We start from the raw sequence: 19,473 nt of genomic DNA on the forward strand, positions 1-19,473 counted from the left end.
TTTACCAGGAGCCCATCCAGGATACTACAGTACATTTAGTGTTCATGTCTCCTTAGGCTTCTCTTGATTGAGACAGAGGGTGTCTCAGATTTTCTGTTTTTGATGACCTCCCCGGTTTTGAGGTGTACTGGCTAGGTACTTTGCAGAATAGTCCTCAACTGGGATTATTTTCCCGCATGATTAGACTGGGATTATGTGTTCTTGGAAGGAAAAACACACAGGTACACACTGTCACTTGTTTTATTACTCTTGGTGTTGACCTTGATCACCCGCTGAGATAGTTTGTCAGAGCTCTCTACCCTAAAGCTATTCTTCCCACTCCTACCCCATGTCTGTACTATTGGGTGACCTTTTCAATGCAGAAAATTTTCTTTACCTTAAAGAGTTACAATGGTACACAGGCCTGGAGGGGGTTTGTAGAATCCCCTTCCCGAGAGGGCGGCGCTTGCGGGGCCCTTCGCGGAAAGGATGGGGAAGAAGGGGCTCCATGCCGACCTCAAGGCGCTTCGGGCCACTGGTCGCTGGAAGGCCAGCAGCTTCCATCACCCAGCTCCAGGAGGCGGCTCTCCGCTTTCTGGTCCAGGAAGGTTCTCACCTGGAGGCGGGACCGAGCTCAGGCCACGCCCCACGCGCCCCCGGTCCCGCCCCTGGAACGAACGCTCCGCCCCGGGTGCGTTCAGACCGCCGCGCTCCGGGAGTTTTCCTCCCAGCTGGCTCCTCCTCCTGCCCTGCCCTGGTGGCTGCTGCGCCCCCAGGTCGCAAGTGTTCCCGGTGCCCTGAGTGTCCCGAGAGCCGGAACGGGACAGAGCTCCACGTCGATCAAAGGCGCCGCTCCCGGAACGCCGGCGGAGAGAGCTGCTGCTGCCCGCGTCCCTTTTCGCTCCTCGCGGCCCCCTACCCTGTGGCCAGTGGCCAGGTGAGTGAGGGTCCCCAGCCAACCGAGGACACGGGACTGGGCAGCGGCAGTGCGCCGCGATCCCCGCTGCTGAGGCCTGGGACTAACCCCTTTGCCCCGTCCCGGCCCGGCCCTGCGGCTTCCTGGTTGCACTGCAAGGAGGCGCGGGGCGGGGCGGGGGGGGGGTGCTGTCTGGCTGGTCCCGGACGGTTGGTCCCGGACGGGCTGCATCGGCCTGCATCAGCTCGATCTACAGCGGGGACTGCCCCCATGGCCAGGGTCACGTGGTTGTGCTGTGCAGCCGGGGTCGGACTCAGCGGGCCTGGGCCGGCTTGGGACCTGGTGATCCCGCGACCAGAAGGCGACTAGCTGGTGTGGGCCATGGCCGGTCGCCTGGTCCCCTCTGACCCAGCCGAGTTCTCGAGTGTTGTGTGTGTGCCCTTCCGGGAAAGGCTTGTACCTAGGAGAGCTAGTAGAGAAGGCTGCCTTCAGGAACTTTTCCCCAGACCTGGGAGGACACAAATTCCTGGTAGCTGGTACTGTTGGAGTTTGTTTGTAAGGCACTTTATTTGGGGAATGTGGGGTTCATCCAGGTCCTATGTTCACCAATAAGTTTACCTTCTCTCTGCTTTCCCCCATCTTCAGCCCTGAGAGGGTTTCAGGGATGGATTCTTGGACTTTTATGTCCCCTGAAGGCTTAACAAGGTAGAAACCCAGTCTGTTGTCTTAAAGGAGTGTTGTGAAGTTCCTCACATAGAGACTTTGGGGGGCAAAAGTTAAGCTAGGCAGTGCTCGCCTAAGTGGGGAACAGTCTGCCTGCGGTGTTTCTGCCCCCATCCCTCTGATCAGTGACTTTTCTGTGGAGGGGGGTGTTTTAGGACAGACCCTGGGTATTGAGGTACCTAGCTGCTCTGTCTCTCCCCACCCTTCACTTTGTTCCCAGCTGCCCTGACCTGGGCACTAGTAGTGCTGTGAGGGGTGAGCCTATGCCCTGCTGAGTCCAGGAGCTGGACAGGCAGGGCATGTTACCTTGCTCACCACTAACTGGCTCTCATTAAGTTCCTTCAGTCCTTCCTTGCTCAGTCAATTGTTGAGACTTCCAGGAGGATTAATAGCTACCCTTCCCTCAAGGCACTTTCAGTGATGTAAGGTGGTCCACAGAGAGGCCAGGGCAATATGTTACCCTGGCATTGGGTGCTAACTCGGGCTTCTGCATCCCTCCCTAATCTTGTCTCTTACTAGTCTTGGTTTCCTCATCTTTAAATTGGGTTTAATAACAATACCTACCTCACAGGGTAATTGTGAGGATTAAATGAGTTAATATATTTAATAACTGTAGAGCTCAGGCACTGACCTGAACAGGTGGTGACTGTTATACCATGCCTGTGTGATCCAGGTGGATGTCACCCAGAGTGGACATAAAGCTTACAGCAGGGCCTGGTGCAAGGAAACAACTGTGAATATCAACTATAATACTAATAATAGCTGTCACTCCCTTCATGCAGCCGAAGGTCCAGCCAAATTGAACTGCTCTTCTCCTGACCCGTCCCTCTGTCTTAGCTCATGCTGTTCCACCCGTCAGGAATGCTCTCCTTCCCCCATTTCTGCCCATTATTCACCACTCTCCTAGGAACCATCCAGGTGCCTGTTCACAGCAGGAAGGGACAAGACACTGAGCCCGTGCAGCTCTCCTCCAGTCCTTTGGTACTAACCCACTTCTCGATGGGCGTAGTATTTGTATGGCCACGGGACTTTGCTCTGTCTTTTGTCTCTGGAGGGTGGGGGCTGTTTCTTACTCATGTCTCGGTCTCACAGCACCCAGAATGGGCCTTGCCTAATGTGAGTGCCCAGCAGATGTTAGGTAATTGAGAGGCAGGCCAGGGAAGTAAGTTTTCCTGTTGTTAAAATATTAGACATGGAGATGGACATGAGTCCAGACTGAGAGGTGGGAGTAGGAGCTGGCTGAGATGCCAAATAGGCGGCCCTTTGACTGCTTTATGTAGCCAGGGCAAGGATGACAGACAGGGCTCATCCTGGATGGCTGTTCCTAGAAGGCCAAGATAGATTAGTGATGCCTTGGTCACGTGATTTGGAGGAGGATGGGTAGTTTGGGATAAAGGAATGAGAATTGCGTCAGAATAGGTTAGTATGGGTTCTTGGGAATTCACTGCAGAATATGGGGGGAGGGGGAGGGAAGTCCATGTGGGCAGGAAGTGAGTGTAGAAACGGAACCTGTGCTGCGTGCTGGATGTCCAGGGGTCCCAGGGCCTTTCTGGCGCTCTCCCTCCTTCTGTCTTTTTAGCTGCCATCTTCTCCCGGTAAGCCTGAAGCAGTTCCTGACACTTGGTCCCATGAGGGCACGTGGGGGAGAGTGTATGTGGGTGTGTTACATAATCACAGCCGAGCATGCATACTCAGGTTTCTCTGGATTTTTCCCTTATAACACCCTCTGATCTCATTGCCCCAGAACGTCAGGAATTTGAGTGGTCTCTAGATAGGAAAGCTTTTAGGGGAAAGGAAGAAACTGGTTTCCTTGGTGGGAAATTGGACTTTTAAAAGGAGTTGTTGAAAATCAGTGGCGCTTTCTAACAACCACTGAAACCGTACCACATTTGGCCTACTGACCCTGACTCCTGTACCCTGTGAAATAAAGGTCTGATGTCACATGGTGGTTTTATTTAGGGGGATCGTAACAGGACAGCCTGAACAGTGTGACTCGAACCACAGCTGACCATGTTACACTGATGTGAGCACTTAATGGGTGAGGGCAACCAAGGTGTCAGGCGATAGCTCATCTGAGCTGGGTGACCTGGGACAAGCCATGGAGCCACTTAGGCTCCCCGTGTTCTGGATGGTGAAATGCTTACCTCCAATGATTGTTTGCAGAGTCTGGTGAGAACATGTTTGTTAAAGGGGTTTGAGACCAATTAGGGGTGGTGATGACAGTGGTGATATCTTGGGTGTGTCACTGCAAGGAACCTTGAAGCTGGGGGTGTCATGTGCAGGTGGTTGACACCTGTCTCTGCGATCCCTTAGTGTCTAGTCTTCCAGGGGCTTGTACTCCTGAAGTTACCACGGCCTTAGCAGAACCAAAGGGAGGAATCACTTCCGAAATTCAGAGGGAAGTCAGGTGTTCCCCACCTCGTACACCTGGAGCATGGGGAGAGGCTAGCTTAGAGGACAGTGAGATAGGAACAGTCTGAGTGAGGGGAGAGAAGAAGAAAGCCCAGAGGCTGAGAATTGGGAGGTGGAGGGAGCAGATGGCAGATTAAGCCCTAGGAGTGGCAACCCGGGAAAAGGGTGTGTATGTGGGAGGGCTGGTGATAGCAGATGTGACTTTGTTCTGTCCACCTAAAAAAGGTCATGGCTATTTTTAGGAAGTGGGTGACAAGGCATGTTTCTGTTGAACTCAGCATTAATGAGTACCCACTGTTTGCCTAGCCCCATGTTGTGTGCACAAAAGCAGAGGCCACGCCCACCCACCCTAGGCTGTTCCTCTACATGCCCGAGACATGGGACACTGGATGAGAAACAGGTCCGGAGCGAGGGAGATCATGGATTCAGTTTTAGACATGTTGTGTTTGAGGTGGCTTGGAGATACCAAGTAGGCAGGAGGGGTCCTGGCTAGAGGAACAGTTTTGTCTAGGTTGCATCTCATACCAAGGGCTTGGTGAGATTGAGGAACTTACCTGGAACAGCTGAGTAAAGGAAGATGAGCCAATAAAGGATCCAGAAAAAGAGCAGTTTGAGGGTGGGGAGGAAAACTCAGACAGAGTCCCACACAGAAGCCAGGTGAGCCTGCTTCAGTAGGAGGGAGTGGCCAGCGGTGGCCGTGAAGTGACGTGGAGAAAATTGGGCACCTTAGCTGTGGCTATTTTTGTGGAGCCAGATGGAATGAATGGGTGGGGGAGTAGCAGGAGGTGAGGAGCTGGGTGTAGTTAGGCTGTGAAGATGTGGGCTTTGAAGGGGAGGAGGAAGGTTGGGTGGTGCTGGAGGAGCAGTGCCTTCAGGAGCGTTTCTGTTTCCTCCACCCATTCTCCCATTGTACCCCAGAAGTTAGCAGTGTGGGTGCCGCTCTGTCTCTTTCCATGTCGCATTGACGCAGGTACCTGCGTGTTTCACCAAATGGATTCACGCTGTACAACACACGATGTAGCTTGTGCTTTTGATTAATTTATCATGGACAGTAACTCCAGGTCACTGTTCTCCAGGTCAATAGCAGCTGTGGAATGTTCTATGTGTAATGTTCAGATGTACCATAATTTATTCAGCTGTTCCCTTATTGATGGATATTGAGACCGTTGACTATTTTTACAACTTGGAACAGTGTTGGAGTACACAACCTATAGGATCCTGATTGGAATGTCATTGAATGTATTTATTTATAAGGAAAAGTTGACATTTTTCTGATATTAAGGTTTCCAAATTAGGGACAGATTACAGAGCTTGTAATATGTCTTTACTAGATACTATGAATAGGATTCTAACTGGAAATGCTGGAATTTAAATATATTTATATATATATATATAGAGAGAGAGAGAGAATGTTTTGTATCCTTTCTACTTTTTTTGTGTTTGTTGGTCATGAATTTCTACCTTTATCTCTAGTCATTCCTTCTTACTTTTTGCATATTTTATTGCTCTACTTTTAATATATAAATTAGTTTGTTTATTTTTCGTCACTTATTTTAACTTAAAATGCATATAAAGCTCCACGTTTTCCTTTACATACAGCTCTAGCTACTGGACTTTTGTATGAAATGTTCACCTTTTCATTGCTTTCTGGTTATTATATAGATAAGTTTTGATCTAAGGATTATTTAGAAGATGGGGTCCTGAATTTATGAGTAGTTTTGTAGGGGATGCAGCATGATCATGTTTTATTGTTGACCATTATATTTATTGAGTTATGACTAGTAGAATGTTATCAGCAAACTCTCTTTTTAATGGGCTGTATTAAGATTTTCCTTGTGGCCAACTACAGGATCAATATTGAAAGGCTTGATGGACATGAAAGAAGACTATGTATTCTCTGTGGGACACAGACTAGAGATTCCTGTTACCTCGAGCTTGCCCTCTCTATCCTTGCTTATTGATCTGTCAGATTCTGAGAAGTGTATCAAAAACTCTCACTGTAATCTTCTTTTTCAGTCAGGCTCTACTTAACATTTGTTCTAGCTTGGTGAATTCGGCCTTCGTATTCGATATATGCAGGTTTATCAAGCTTGTCTTTGGATTGTACCTGGTGTCACTTGTTGCTTACTTAGTGCTTTTGGCCTTAAATTTCATATTATCTATGTTTTAGGAGAATAGATTGCCAAGAATCTGGGAGAATCCCTGCTTTACAGTCCCCAAACTGATAAATAAGTGCATTTTATGACAGTAACTGAAAGGCTTAGAAATTTAGAGGTAGGCGTCAGTCAGTTAGAAGCTGGCCAGCCGTGCGCCTTTAGTTTCACTTCAGGCCTATGTGGAGTACGTAGTAATTGGGTTTTCCCCATCTGTTTCTCAGCTCTCGAGCTCCCCCTCCTTGACTGTCACAGTGTTCCCCCTCTAAGCAGATTTTTTAGACGGATGGGTAGAATATTTGCCTGCAAACCCCAGGGGACAGGCCTCTTCCCTCCCTTTGTGGTTCCTGCTTCCTTTAGATCCAAGGACATAGACTACTCTGACTTGCAATTATGTTTCCTTCCTCATTTTGTGGTAGCAAGATGGACTTTCTCTGTTTCCCAAGAGATAGGACAAAACAGTACACAAAAAGGACCTATGGCCAAATATCAGATGTATTTGGCCATGGGTCCTATGTGATTGTGTTTTAAGTCACATAACTGTTTAAAGGGACTGGGATGTCTAAATCTTTTTTTTCAAGTTCTGTTTTTCCAGATAAAGGTAAATGGCCGAAAAATGGCTGGAAAAAACCCCTCAGCTTGCTGAGGCAGTATTACTGAAAAGTCCTCAACATATTGTTCATGCTATTCTTTCCACTTGTAGTTTTTCTCCGTGTTTATATAATATGTTTTTGCCCAACCCTTAATTTTTAACCTTTCTTACTCACTTAAAAAAAAAAAATGTTTCTCCTACAATCAGCATGTGACTGGGGCAGGGGAGGGAGAAAGGACATCAGAAGACAATGATGGTAGCATATTGAATGTAGTAGCTGTGTCTTTGGTAGAGAATTCAGACTGTTCACAGACCGGATATTCTTGATTTTGCTCCTTGCATCTTGTTTTCTGTTTATTATTTATTGTACTTGGTTGTCATTTTTTTCCTGATTTCTGCTGTCTTGGTTAATGTTCTCATCATTCCTCATCCCCACCCGCCTGCATTAGGGTTCAAATTCAGTCATGAATGAAGAGAGGTGCTTCTCTCTCTCTGCAGAACTTGGGAGTTCAGGGTTAATAAGTGTCTGTTCCATGAAGTTGTCCAGGCACCACACGCTATATGTACATATGTAAAGTTGCTCCCAGCATTCTCTAGGGCTATGGTTTTTAAACTCGAACATGTATGAGGACAACCTGGAAGGTTTGGTGAAACACAGATTACTGGACCTCACCCCTAAAGGTCCTGATGTAGGTGGTGTGTGGTGGGGCCTGAGAATTTTCATTTCTTTCTTTCTTTTTTTTTTTTTTTGAGAATTTTCATTTCTAATAGGTACCCAAGTTGTGCTGATGCCGCCAGTCTGAGGACCACATTTTGGGTTGCACTGCTCTTCCTGATTTGCGGCATTTCCCTTACCTGCCTGGTCCAGGACAGCTGACTTTCACATCTCCATGACAGGGCCCTTGCTTGGCTGCCAGGGAGGCTCCGAAACATAGTACTTATTTGGAGCTTCCACGTGCCAGGCTACAGTTAGTGTTCTGTTATAGAAGCAAGAGGTAAGGGGGACAACTAGAAGTTTCTAGAACACTGCCCATTGCTGTCCTTAATTTGAAGCTACTGCTGTGCTTGTCAGTGTTGCCATCGGCTAAGCCAGTATTCCTCAGTTTAGGATGTGGGAATGGTGCCTCGTGACAGTGGAGAGCCAGCCGGTAGTGCAAGGCATGGTGGCCTCTGATCCTGTGGGCTGGTGAAGAAACTGGCAAGCTGCTGCTGCTGCGCTGAGAGTCCTCGCTGCTTCCAGGCTGTTCCCAGTAGTCAGGTCTGGCAGCCACACATTCTGCCACTTGGAACCACCTCCTGATCTCACAGTCCCCATGGGATTGGGGGGCCCCTCTAAGACCCAGCTTTGGGATGGGGAGTATCTTGCTGTGCTTTCTCCCTTCAGCTTGCCTCCCTCAACTCCAGACATTGCACACAAATGATTAGTTCGGGTAGAGCTTGGAGGCAGAGGCCGTTTGAGCCCTGAACTGAGCTGGGGCTGATGGTCGGCCTTTTCATTTCCCAAGTCCATGCTCCAGCGGGAAGGTGGAGTGGAGCCCAGAAGTGTGCTGAGTGGAGGGGAGCCTCCGGGGCCAAATGCATCCGCCTGGAAGGGGAGAAACATGGCTCTAGTGTTTGTCCTGCCCCAGCCAGTCCTGAACCTCTGCAGGCCCCTCTGCTCTCGGGGCCTGGACTCCCACCTCAGGAAAATGAGCCATTTGAACCAAATGATTTCACGAAGGCCCCTTCCAGCTCCAGCGTTGTAGAATTCCTGTGTGATCCAGATGCCAGTGCGAATTGACTTTTTATTTCTAAGAGGTGTCTTTCAGAGTCTCCTTGCTCAAGTTCAGTCCCTTAGGTGGGCCTAGACACTGCCTCATTGCCAGTCCCCCAGCCAGTTTTGCCCAGATTTCTCCAGGCTGGGCAGCCCCAGGTGCAGCCCTGGAAAGGTAGTGTCTGAGGTTCTGCTTGGCTAATGACTGATGTAGGCTTCAGCTATTCTTAATCCGTGGCATGTGGCTGGGGAGTTGAATGTTTCACAGCACCTACTGTGGGGTTTTTGTTCAGTGCCTGGGAAAACACGGTCATGGTTGGTGGAGTGATGCCCTGGGGCAACCTGACTTGTTTTGTGGCTTAATGGCATGTGTGACCCACAATTCAGCGGTGAGGCAGAGCCCCACGAGGAAAGTCCCTGCAGAGATTAGGGCCACCTCCCCGCTTCCTAGAGTTAGGGATGTTCGTTACACCTTTGAGGTCCTGCCTTGGCATGGGGGTGGGGAGGGCAATGTCCCAGTGTCCTCTGCCCCCAGAATTCCTGGAGCCTACGTACCAGAAGCTCTAGCAAAAGTGGCCGTCAGAACAGATGCCACCCAGGGTGTGGGAGAGATGAATCAGGGTCCACTGGTGTCCTGTCGGGGTGTGTCGCGGACCTCGCTGTGCTAGCCCTGTACTGGCTGGTGGCCGGAGGAGGAGAGCTGTCCTATAGTCTGGGCACGGATTCACTGGGAGGCCTCGGCAAAAGTAATTCTGGCTCTGGTACTGGTTGGGTGTCTAACTCTTGCTTTTTGGTGATGATCTCCGAGCCTTAGTTCCCTCGAGATGGCAACACCTATCCTGTAGCAACATTGTGAAAGTTAACGAGGGGTGTATAATGAGGTAATATGTGTACCTATCATAGGTATTGAAAAAATAGGAATATTATTAGAACACTAGAGAGCATAGAGAACATTTTAGGCCAAGTGCTGGGAAGCTCCAGGAAGGAGAATCATTGTGAGTGGAGAAATAAGGTGGGCTTCCTGAAAGAGGTGGGGCTCCATCTGGCATAAAAGAAGGCCAGGGTGACAGAGGCTTAAGGAAGGCTTAAAGGAGACAGGAAGACAGACCAGGTAGAGGGGCTCTCTGAGCAAAAGTCCTAAAGAGGCAAAGTGCTGAGGTTTCGGCTTGGCTGAGCTACAACAGGCATTTCCTGCAATTTTTTTCCATCACACATATACCTCCGGGAACCTTCCATTTTCTTGCCATGGCACAGTGTCACTCTTGGGTGGGGAGAGTGACACTTTGGCAGAGCTTAGGATCCCACCTGCACAGGGGTCAGCCCATGCCTGAGATCTGAAAGAGAATCTTTTCTTCCAGTGTGTTCTGTCAGCTCTGGTGGGGCTTTATTTTCAGCTTCCAGTCGTGCAAGGCTGGCTGGGGATCTTGCCACCATGAGAAGAGCAGCCCTCAGGAAGTGCTGTGGATGAAACAAAGCGTTCTATGGAAAGTAACTGCACAGGGTGATCTGACCGTAACTTCCTAACCAGGCAGGTCATGAGTAGTGACACCCCAGGCCTATCACTTCTTTAGTGAAAGGTTTAAGGAAGCCCCGTCCATTGTTTCTGTGCACCTAGAGTTAACACACCTTTAACCTGTAACCACCCTCCAGATCAGGTAACTTTAGACTATCCTGTAATCTGATCCCGTTTTGCTTTCCCCCACCTCCACGTAACTTTCCTTACTTCCATCCTTAATTTTAAATCCATAAAAGAAGCTGCAAACGTATTATTATTCTCCAGAGTATTTGGGATCTTGCTCCCTGCCATATGTTGTCAGTTTGGCTCAAATCAACTCCTATAAAAATTCTCTACAGGTTGGACATTTCTTACGTCGACAGTGCAGGGTGCCTCGCCACTGGGAGTTGGAATAAATAGAGGGCGGGGTGATGGCCTCTCAGGGCCTCCCTGGTAGAGGGCAGGGGGCTGACTCCCTGCTGCCTTTAGATCTTTAGTCTTACCCACCATCCCTCTCTCCCTAGTGTGTTGTGAGAGAAGATCTGTGACAGACTTTCCTATGGAGGTGAGATGGCTCATGCATCTTAACTGGCAGAGCCCCAAGTAACATCTATTCAAATCTTTGATTACAAATACAGGTGCCTGCAGGGACAGCCCATGTAGGGACAGTGGGCAGCTGAAGCAGGCACACCTGGCTGAAGGGGGCAGCTGCTATAGCCATAGCTGTGTGTCACCACCCAGAAATGTAGGACCCTTGTTGGCAGGTCTCCTATTTTTCCATTTAAAAAAATCAAGTCGGAGAATCTCTTTTGCAGCCCCGCCCCTCCCCACAAAGAAATAAATGTTTGTGAACTACAAAATACAATACCTTCGCAGAGCGCCAGGTTCTGGGCAGCAGAAGTAGACAATGTGGGTCCCTCCCAGCCCCACTCATTTAACAGGTGAGAGAGAGAGATGCCCAGGAGAGTTTTGGGGAGAAATGGTTTTCTAGACACTCGTGCCACCCCTCCTTAGCTCCCAAAGATGGAATTACCTGATCAGCTTTATCTCATTCGTCTGGGAATGGCTTTTAAACAGGTCCACAGAATGGCTCGTGGGTATTTTCCTGTAATGGCCCTATTGTGTTTCTTTCTCTGGCTGAAGGGAGATCCTGGAGCAAGCGAGGACTTTGTTTTTTTCCGCCTGTGTCCACTGGGAGTCTAGCTGAGAGATGGAATTGCTTTGAAGCTAACAGAAGTTCAGCTTCAGGCCTGCCCGCCTTCTTGGGTTTATGGCCCTTCCAAGGCCCTGGGAGTGAATTCACAAAGTCTTGTGGTTTTGTAAAATTTGCCAAAAAGTGTTGTTATGTATTGATTTCTTAAAAAGGGCCCCTAAAGTTGTGTAGACTCCAGGCCCCTTAAAACCTCCCCTACAGATGTTGGTAAAAACCCAGGGATTGGCTGGTGTCTTGCCTTGTGGACAGTGAGCTCTTCTCGGCTTGGGGGCAGAAGGTGGGGGTCCTGGGCCAGACTTGTTAGGATCTTGCTGTGTCACCTTGGCATGTCACTTCCCCCTCTCAGGTTGTTAGTTTCCCCATTTGTGAAATGAGAGTGGAGGCGGGGTGGGTGGCAATGAACTGAGTCATCTCTAGGGCTGAGTGACCTCAGGTCCTGGCTGACTGGGTGTGATTGCCCAGCTTGTGCAGATCAGACCTTTTCCCTCCCTAGAGTATTTACATGGCTGGCTGGGTGTGTCTGGCCTGGTCACATGGCTGGGTGTGTCAGGCTTGGTCACACAGAACTTTTGAGACCCTACAGCCCTGAGTCTCAGCGTGATGATTCATGTTGACTGATAGTGCAGGTGAGCAAAGCTTTCCTGAGCTCTTATACCCAGACATGCAGGAAAGGTGAGCTCCTGATGTCTCCTTTCTCAGTTGGGATTGGTTTTTTTTTTGTGGTCTTGGTGGTTTATTACTTTTCATGTCAAAGAAAGCTTTCAGAGTTAGGGCGACTTGTGCATAGATCTCTTATACAAAGAGAGCAGAGACCTTTTCAAAGAGGGCACCATGGAAGGATCTGGAGGGAAGGAGAGAAGCAGTGGCAACTTTATATTCGTTGTCTATTGCTGCTATAACAAATTACCACAAACTTAGTGGCTTAAAATCACAACCTTTTTGTGGTAAAATATATGTAACATAAAATTTACCATTTTAACCATTTTTAGGGGTGCAGTTCAGTGGCATTAAGTACATTCACTTTGTTGTGCTACTATCACCACCATCCACCTGCAGAACTTTCTCATCTTCCCAAACTAAAGCTCTGTCCCCATTAAAGAGTAACTGGCCATTTCCCCACCCCGAGTCCCAGGCAACCACCCTTCTACTTTTTGTTTCAATTTGACTACTCTGGGTACTTCGTGAAAGTGGAATCATAGAGTATTTATCTTTTTGTGACTGGTGTTAAAACGCAAAATTTGACTGAGTAAATTGGAAGATCTAAAATTGGCTTTATTAAGCGAGTGATTCGTGAATCGGGCAGTATCCCATCTACTAGTAGCTAGAAGGGTGCTCTGAGGGGTTGTACCAAATGGAAGGTTTTTAGAGGGAGAAGGGTGAGGCAAGGGAGCTATTAAGAAAAGAAAGGATTATTTTTGGACCTGGACATCTTTTCTTTGGGGGAAGAAAATGGAAGGGGTTTTTATCATGCAGATTGCCTCTTTCTATGGTGGGGGTGGTTGGTGGGTGTGGAGAGGCCCCACGTGACATTACCTCCTTCATGTTGGCCAGAAAACTCCTGACCTGTTGATTATGATTATGTCTCAGTGAGGGGTTGAAAGTGCGATTAGACCAGGTATTAAATCTAGATTTATTATCATGGGCTTCTAGTGGTGCCATTTTGGGCCTGTGGTTTTTTTTCTTTAACACTGGCTTTTTTCACTTACATAATATCTTCAAGGTTCATCCATGTTATAGCATGTGTCAGAATGTCCTTCCTTTTTAAGGCCACATAATATTCTGTTACGTATATTACCACATTTTATCGGTTCATCTGTTATTTCCACATTTTGGCTGTTGTGAATAATACTGCTATGAACACGGGTGTACAAATATGAGTCCCTGCTTCGAGTTCGTTTGGGTATATATACCCAGAAGTGCAATTGTTGCATCATGTTTAATGTTTTGAGGAACCACCCTGCTGTTTGCCACTCACGGTACCATTTTACCCCATGACTTTCGTGTCTTGCAGTTTTGTCTCATGGGTCTCCCAGTGCTTATTGGCAGCGTTGTTTGTTTTCTGGAGGCTCTAGAGGAGATTCCGTTTTCTTGTCTTTTCCAGCGTCTGGAAGCCATCTGCTTTTCTCAACTCACGGCCCCTTCCTCCACGGATGGAGTCCCGCTCATGCTTGTTATCTTTTCCTTTCATCCTTGTTTCTCCTTATTCTTTCTTTTCCTCCTTAACACAGCCAGGAAAGGACTCATGTGATTAGATTGGGCCCACCTGGATAATCTCGGCTAATCTTCCCATCTCAATCACATCTGCAAAGCCCCTATTGTCATGTAAGGTAACAGGTTCTGGGGGTAAAGGGTATGGGCTGTCTTTTGGGATTTTTTTTTTAAATTTTTTAATTTTTCATTTAAAGATTTTATTGGGGAAGGGGAACAGGACTTTATTGGGGAACAGTGTGTACTTCCAGGACTTTTTTCCAAGTCAAGTTGTTGTCCTTTCCATCTTAGTTGTGGAGGCACAGCTCAGCTCCAGGTCCAGTTGCCATTGCTAATTGCAGGGGGCGCAGCCCACCATTCCTTACAGGAGTCGAGGAATCGAACTGTCAACCTTGTGGTTGAGAGCCTGCGTTCCAACCAACTGAGTCATCCGGGAGCACAGCGGCAGCTCAGCTCAAGGTGCCATGTTCAATCTTAGTAACGGGGCGGAGCCCACCATCCCTTGTGGGACTCAAGGAGTTAAACTGGCAACCTTGTGGTTGAGAGCCCACTGGCCCATGTGGGAATCGAACCGGCAGCCTTCGGAGTTAAGAGCATGGAGCTCCAACCGCCTGAGCCACTGGGCCAGCCCTATTTTGGGATATTTTTGAGGGACCTAGTCAAGGACCCAGATGTTGCCTTGATCTTGGGCTTTGAAATGCCCTCCCCTCCCCCTCACTCCTTCCCAACACTGCACTGAACCCCCCACACCCACCCCCCACCCCCGTGTAGGCTGGACTACCGATAGAACAAGTTTGGGTGCATGCCCAGGATCTATGATGACTCTTTTTTTCCTCTCCGAACAGCAGAGCCTGCCCTTTTTGGCCACGTGGGAGAGAATAATACTGGGTGAGCTGGTCACAGAGTGAAGAGAATTGTCCATACTTTACAAAGGTCTTTCCTGCTCTTACTTTATTAACTCCTCACAGTAACTCCAAGGTAAATGGGTGGGTTATATCTTTCCAGACAGATTGGAAGTCCAGAGAGGTTAGGTTGTCAGTGAAGGTCGTAAGTGGCGGAGTTAGGACCCAGACCTTAGCTCCCAGGCTAATAGGTCCTAGGGAGTAAGTTAAAATTAACTGAGTACCTACTATATGCTAATAAGCGACATGGTGAATAACTTTATATGTGTGTATCAGTGCATTCGATCCTCACAGCCACATCGTAAGATGGATGTATTTTCCCCAGTTTTATAGGTAAGGAGAAAGGCCCAAAGTAGTCAAGCAACATGCCCAAGGTCACACAGCCAGCAAGTGGTAGGGCTAGGACTAGAATCATTGTCATTGTACTCTAAACCCTGTGTGTCACCCTGGTTGCCCAGCAGCCTTGTTAGAAGGTGATATCAGAGCTGCGGTCTGTGGGTAGAATCCATACGGCAAAGCCGAGAAGTCTCTTGTGACTGTCCTGTGATGTTTGTGGCTCTTGGTGGGGAGTGTGGGTTGTGCTGAGATGGGGGAACTGGTTTAGAATGTGGGAGAGACAGTAATTGGGGTGGTAGAAGGTCCTGCAGAGAATCTGGAGTTGGACCTTCTGAGACTCAGTGTCACGATGCTTACGTAGGTTGTGTGACCTGAGATGAGCCACTCAGACTCCCCTTCCCTCACCCGGACGAGGGAGGGGTTCAGAGAAGGCGTTCCCCAAGTAGTTCTCTTCCAACTGAGCCATGGAGAGTTTGCGTTGTACAGACAGTAACTGCTGTGGGGCTTGGAGTGTGGGGCACCTCTGTGGGCCGAGGTGATGCTGGGGAAATGGCACGTGGGTTGGACTTTGCAGGAAATGGAGGGACTTGAGAGCTAAGTGTAAGCTGCAGGTAGGGCTCTGCCTCTCGCACTTGTGCTTGATTTACACCTGCTGGTCCCTCCTACTTTGTTTCTCAGGCGGGTCCTGGGAGGAGCCCCTTCTGATCAGGTGGTGTGATTGGGAGCAGCTTCCCGCATCGGAAGTGGTGAAACAAAGACACAGACCTGTCTCCCCAGTCTGAACTGCACTTAGAAACACAGCCCACAATTTCCTTTTACTTTAGGGGAAGGGGAGTGTTTTCTTCTGTCCTGACTATGCCTTGAACTTAGGACTTGGATGAGGGGCTTTTCTCTGTTGCTGCTACTGGCTTCTCACAAGAACCTTGGTGTCTACAAGGACTAAGTGTTGGATCTTCTGGAAGCCTGTTTGGTGTGGGCAGGTGGCAAAGGGCAGTCTCCCCATGAACAGCAATGAGCCAGGTTTGCCAGGGAGCTGTGCTGTGGAGGGGTCGGTAGAGAGACCTTGCGTGAATCTGTGTGCATGTAAAAGTGGTCCTTCTTGCCTCGGTCCCTCCCCTTCTCATTTCCAAAGACCTGGTCTGGACAGGCAGCTGAGAGGAGAGAACATGGTTTCTGTCAGGGGGGAGGGCTCAGAGTAGACGTATAGGTGGTATTTACAGAGGGTTGGTTCCAGGACCCCACAGATACCAAAATCCAAGGCTGTTGAATTCCTTTATATAAAATGGCATCGTGCTTACGTATAGACTATGCAATCTGTCTGTATACTTTAAATTATCGCTAGATTACTTATATACCTAATACAATGGACGTAGTTGTTATACTGTATTGTTGGTTGAACCTGTGGATGCGGAATCTGTGGATACGGAGGGCTGGCTGTCCTGACAACAAGGTCTGGGGTGCCCATAGGACTGGAGCTTTGTGCAGACCGAGGCCCTGCTTCTGCCAGTCCTTCCCAGGCAGGTTTCTTTTCCAAGAGGCCTTTTCAAAGATCCCCTGCCCCCCTCCCCACAACCTCCCCTCACAGTCAGCTTCTTGTCTCTGCTTCCTGCTTTCCCCATTCCTGGAACTTGGACCAGCCTCTGGGCACCCAGGGACACGGAGGGGATGGAAAGAAAACATTGCCATTTCCTGTTGGTGGTTTCTCCTTGGGGACGTCGGGAAATCCGACACAGCCATGTGCAGGACCTGCTGGTACAGGGCTGGGCCTAGTGAGGGAGAAGGAGCTGGCAGACTCCATTCCACACCTCCCATCCTCTGCCCTTCATACTGTCCCGACTCTCCCACCTCTCCTGTTACTCCCCCACCCCACCCCATCCTCTCCCTGCCGCCACATTTCTCATCCTGACTATTACCAAAAGGCCCAGGGTCCTCTGGGACCCTTTAATCCTGTTTGCTATTTTGAGCAATTATATTGGAGAAATTGATATGATGAGAGATTAAGTGATATCAGAATGTGTTTGGTATTAAATGGTTACCACTCACATTTTACAGATGTGGGAAACTGAGGCCCAGAAAGGCTAAGTAACCTGCCGAAGACACCCCTAGTGGAGAGCGCTGGGATTTGAAGGTGGGCAGTCTGGCCTCAGAGTTCATGTTCTTCCCACCGCCCTCCACTGCCTTGAGTGAAGTACCTGGGATCATAGTGAAACCTGACATCCTGAGTCCTAAACCCTTGCTGTTCCAGTTAGTGTTTTTAAAGTTTCAGTCTTTAAAATACAAGTTTCTGGGGCCGGTGGGCTCCATGAGGAAGTAAAGCAGGGGTGAAAGCCATGGGTTTTGGAGCCTGACTGCCTGGATTGGAATTCTGGCTCATTTAACCTGCTGGAACCTCGCACAAGTTCCATAATCTCTCCACACCTGTTTCCTTATCTCTAATATGGGGATCATGATCTTATTATTTGTCTTTTAGAGTTGTTGTAAAGTTAAATTCCATGTAAAACACTTAACACAGTGCCCAGTCCATAATAAGTATTTAATAAATGTTAATTATTATTATTATTGCCTAATAAGTTTGGGAAATTTGACTTAAAGTTAAGCAAGCTCCTTTGTTACAGGACTTCTCAGAGTCTTTATTATACTATAATGAATTGGCACTTTCTTGGAAGGGGATGTAGTAGGCAGCATTTTCCAAAAGTTTTGGACACTAATCTCTTTCCTTATTTAACTGGGTAGCTGGTAAATTCTCAACTTGCAAGAGGTCAAGCTGGTGCCGCAGAACACAGTTCAGAAAGCACTGAGCTGTACATCACGCAGCCTGTTACTGCTTGGAAGACTGAGCTGGGGATGCGGGTCCAGGTTAGGTCTGAGCCAGACTTTGAATGACTGTATATGGCAGAGCTTGGGCTTCCCTCCTCCCTTCCCCATAGGTATGGGGAGCTGAGACTCCTGAGGGTTTCTGGAACCTCCCAGGCATGAGAAATGGTCTTGGCCAACCCCAGTTCAAAGCACAGTTCCTGCGCTGTCTTCCTTTTGCCCTTGGAGGAGGGGTTTTAAAGTAGGTCACCAACCAACGGCAGGGCTGACTGGGACCACCAAACAAGCCAACCAGCTCAGGTTGAAATGGTCACAGGTTCTGCAACATGGCCCTGTTACGGGAAGGAAGGCAGCTCTGTTCTCAACAGGCCGAGTTCTAGCACAGACCCTCACCCTAATGTGTCTGTGACTTGAGTAAGCTGTGTCTCTGGCGTATTTTAGCTGCAAACTGAGTCGGTTAGAAACTAGATAATCCTCAAGATCCCTTCCAGTGTGGGAGCCTATAAATACAGGATTAGAGTGAAAAACCGAAGGAGGTGTCCCCCTCAGGAGTCCTAAAGTCCAAGAGGAGGACAGAGCCCTGCGAGGTGAAGCCCCCAAGTCACACCCATGGGATAGCGAGATGTGTGGAGACGAGGGCCTGGCTCCAGGTCACTGACTGGGATACTTTCCCGTGTGAGATTCTCGGAACTGGACTACCTTAAATACACATTTCTGTCTTGCTTGGGACCCCATTCATGCACTGCTCTGGGTTGTTGCCTCTCACTGTCCAGCACAGCGACGTGGGGAGGAATGCCCAGCACTGCCTGGGCGGTGTGTAGAGGCCAGGAGCTGCTCAGACAGGCTGAGGGCTGGCTAACTCTTTATCTCCCCGACAGCGTCAGGGGGTTCACCAGGCAGGAATGTGGATGGCCAGTTACACTGACCAAACCTAGCTTTGTGAGCTACTCAGTGGTGACCTTTGGGTAGGGGGCGGAGGGGAGAAGGACTTTTGCTTTTCACTTTGTGCCTTTCCGTTCTGTTTGAATTTCCCTACAGTGTGCTTGTGTTCCTTTTATGTTTTTTAATTTTGAAATGTAATTTATTTTTAGAGCAGTGTTAGGTTCACAGCGAAATTGAGTGGAAAGTGCAGGTTTCCCCTTCCCCCACACATGTGCTGCCTCCCATCCCCCCTTTTTCTTCCATGTCCCTGGAAGTCAGGCAGGACACGAGAAGATGTATAGCCCAGCCCGTATCTCCATCTTCCGTTGTGGGCTGGGGAAGTGAGGTTCTTGTTCTGTGTGATTTTTTTTGCCTCTTCTTCCAACATAGCATTTCTATATTCCTGTGTTTGGGGACTCCAGCTAGGGCCCTTGTGGAGCCCTTGAAATTTAATGGTATATTTGTGTACGTACACGGAGGTCTGACAACTAAGTTCGCGAACTTGTTGCAACGACGTTGCTAACCTGTTTTGATATCAGAGGGATTATTCATTATGAGTTTGTACCAGCTGGACAAACAGTTAACCAAGCTTACTATTTGGAAGTGCTGAAAAGACTGCACGAAAAAGTTAAGACGACCGGAACTTTTTGCCAACAACTCATGGCTCTTGCATCACGACGATGCACCAGCTCACATGGCACTGTCTACAAGGGAGTTTTTAACCAGTCAACAAATTACTATTGGAACACCCTCCCTACTCGCCTGATCTGGCCCCCAATGACCTCTTTCTTTATTCAAAGATAAAGGAAATAATTGAAAGGAAGACATTTTGATGACACTCAGGACATCAAGGGGAATACGAGGACAGCTCTGATGGCCATTCCAGAAAAAGAGTTCCAAAATTCCTTTTTTTGGGGGGAGGGGGATAGGGGAACAGGACTTTATTGGGGAACAGTGTGCACTTCTAGGATTTTTTTCCAACTCAAATTGTCCTTTCAATCGTAGTTGTGGAGGGCGCAGCTCAGCTCCAGATCCAGTTGCCGTTGTTAGTTGTGG

At 48.6% G+C, this 19,473-nt stretch overlaps 1 protein-coding gene across 2 annotated transcripts in view; it reads left to right on the top strand.

Moving 5' to 3' along the window:
• Window positions 1–730: 730 nt before the first annotated feature.
• Window positions 731–19,473, top strand: part of ANXA11 (annexin A11) — a 41,211-nt gene continuing 22,468 nt past the window's right edge. Inside the window, exons 1-2 of one of the 2 annotated variants that reach the window (XM_033130439.1) lie at window positions 731–916; window positions 7,547–7,770. The gene's annotated coding sequence lies outside the window, so the exon portion shown is untranslated. The remainder of the gene's footprint in view (window positions 917–7,546; window positions 7,771–19,473) is intronic. The other variant, XM_033130438.1, reaches the window with a different exon arrangement.

Source organism: Rhinolophus ferrumequinum, chromosome 16, assembly GCF_004115265.2.
Source record: "Rhinolophus ferrumequinum isolate MPI-CBG mRhiFer1 chromosome 16, mRhiFer1_v1.p, whole genome shotgun sequence".
Taxonomy (NCBI): domain Eukaryota; kingdom Metazoa; phylum Chordata; class Mammalia; order Chiroptera; family Rhinolophidae; genus Rhinolophus; species Rhinolophus ferrumequinum.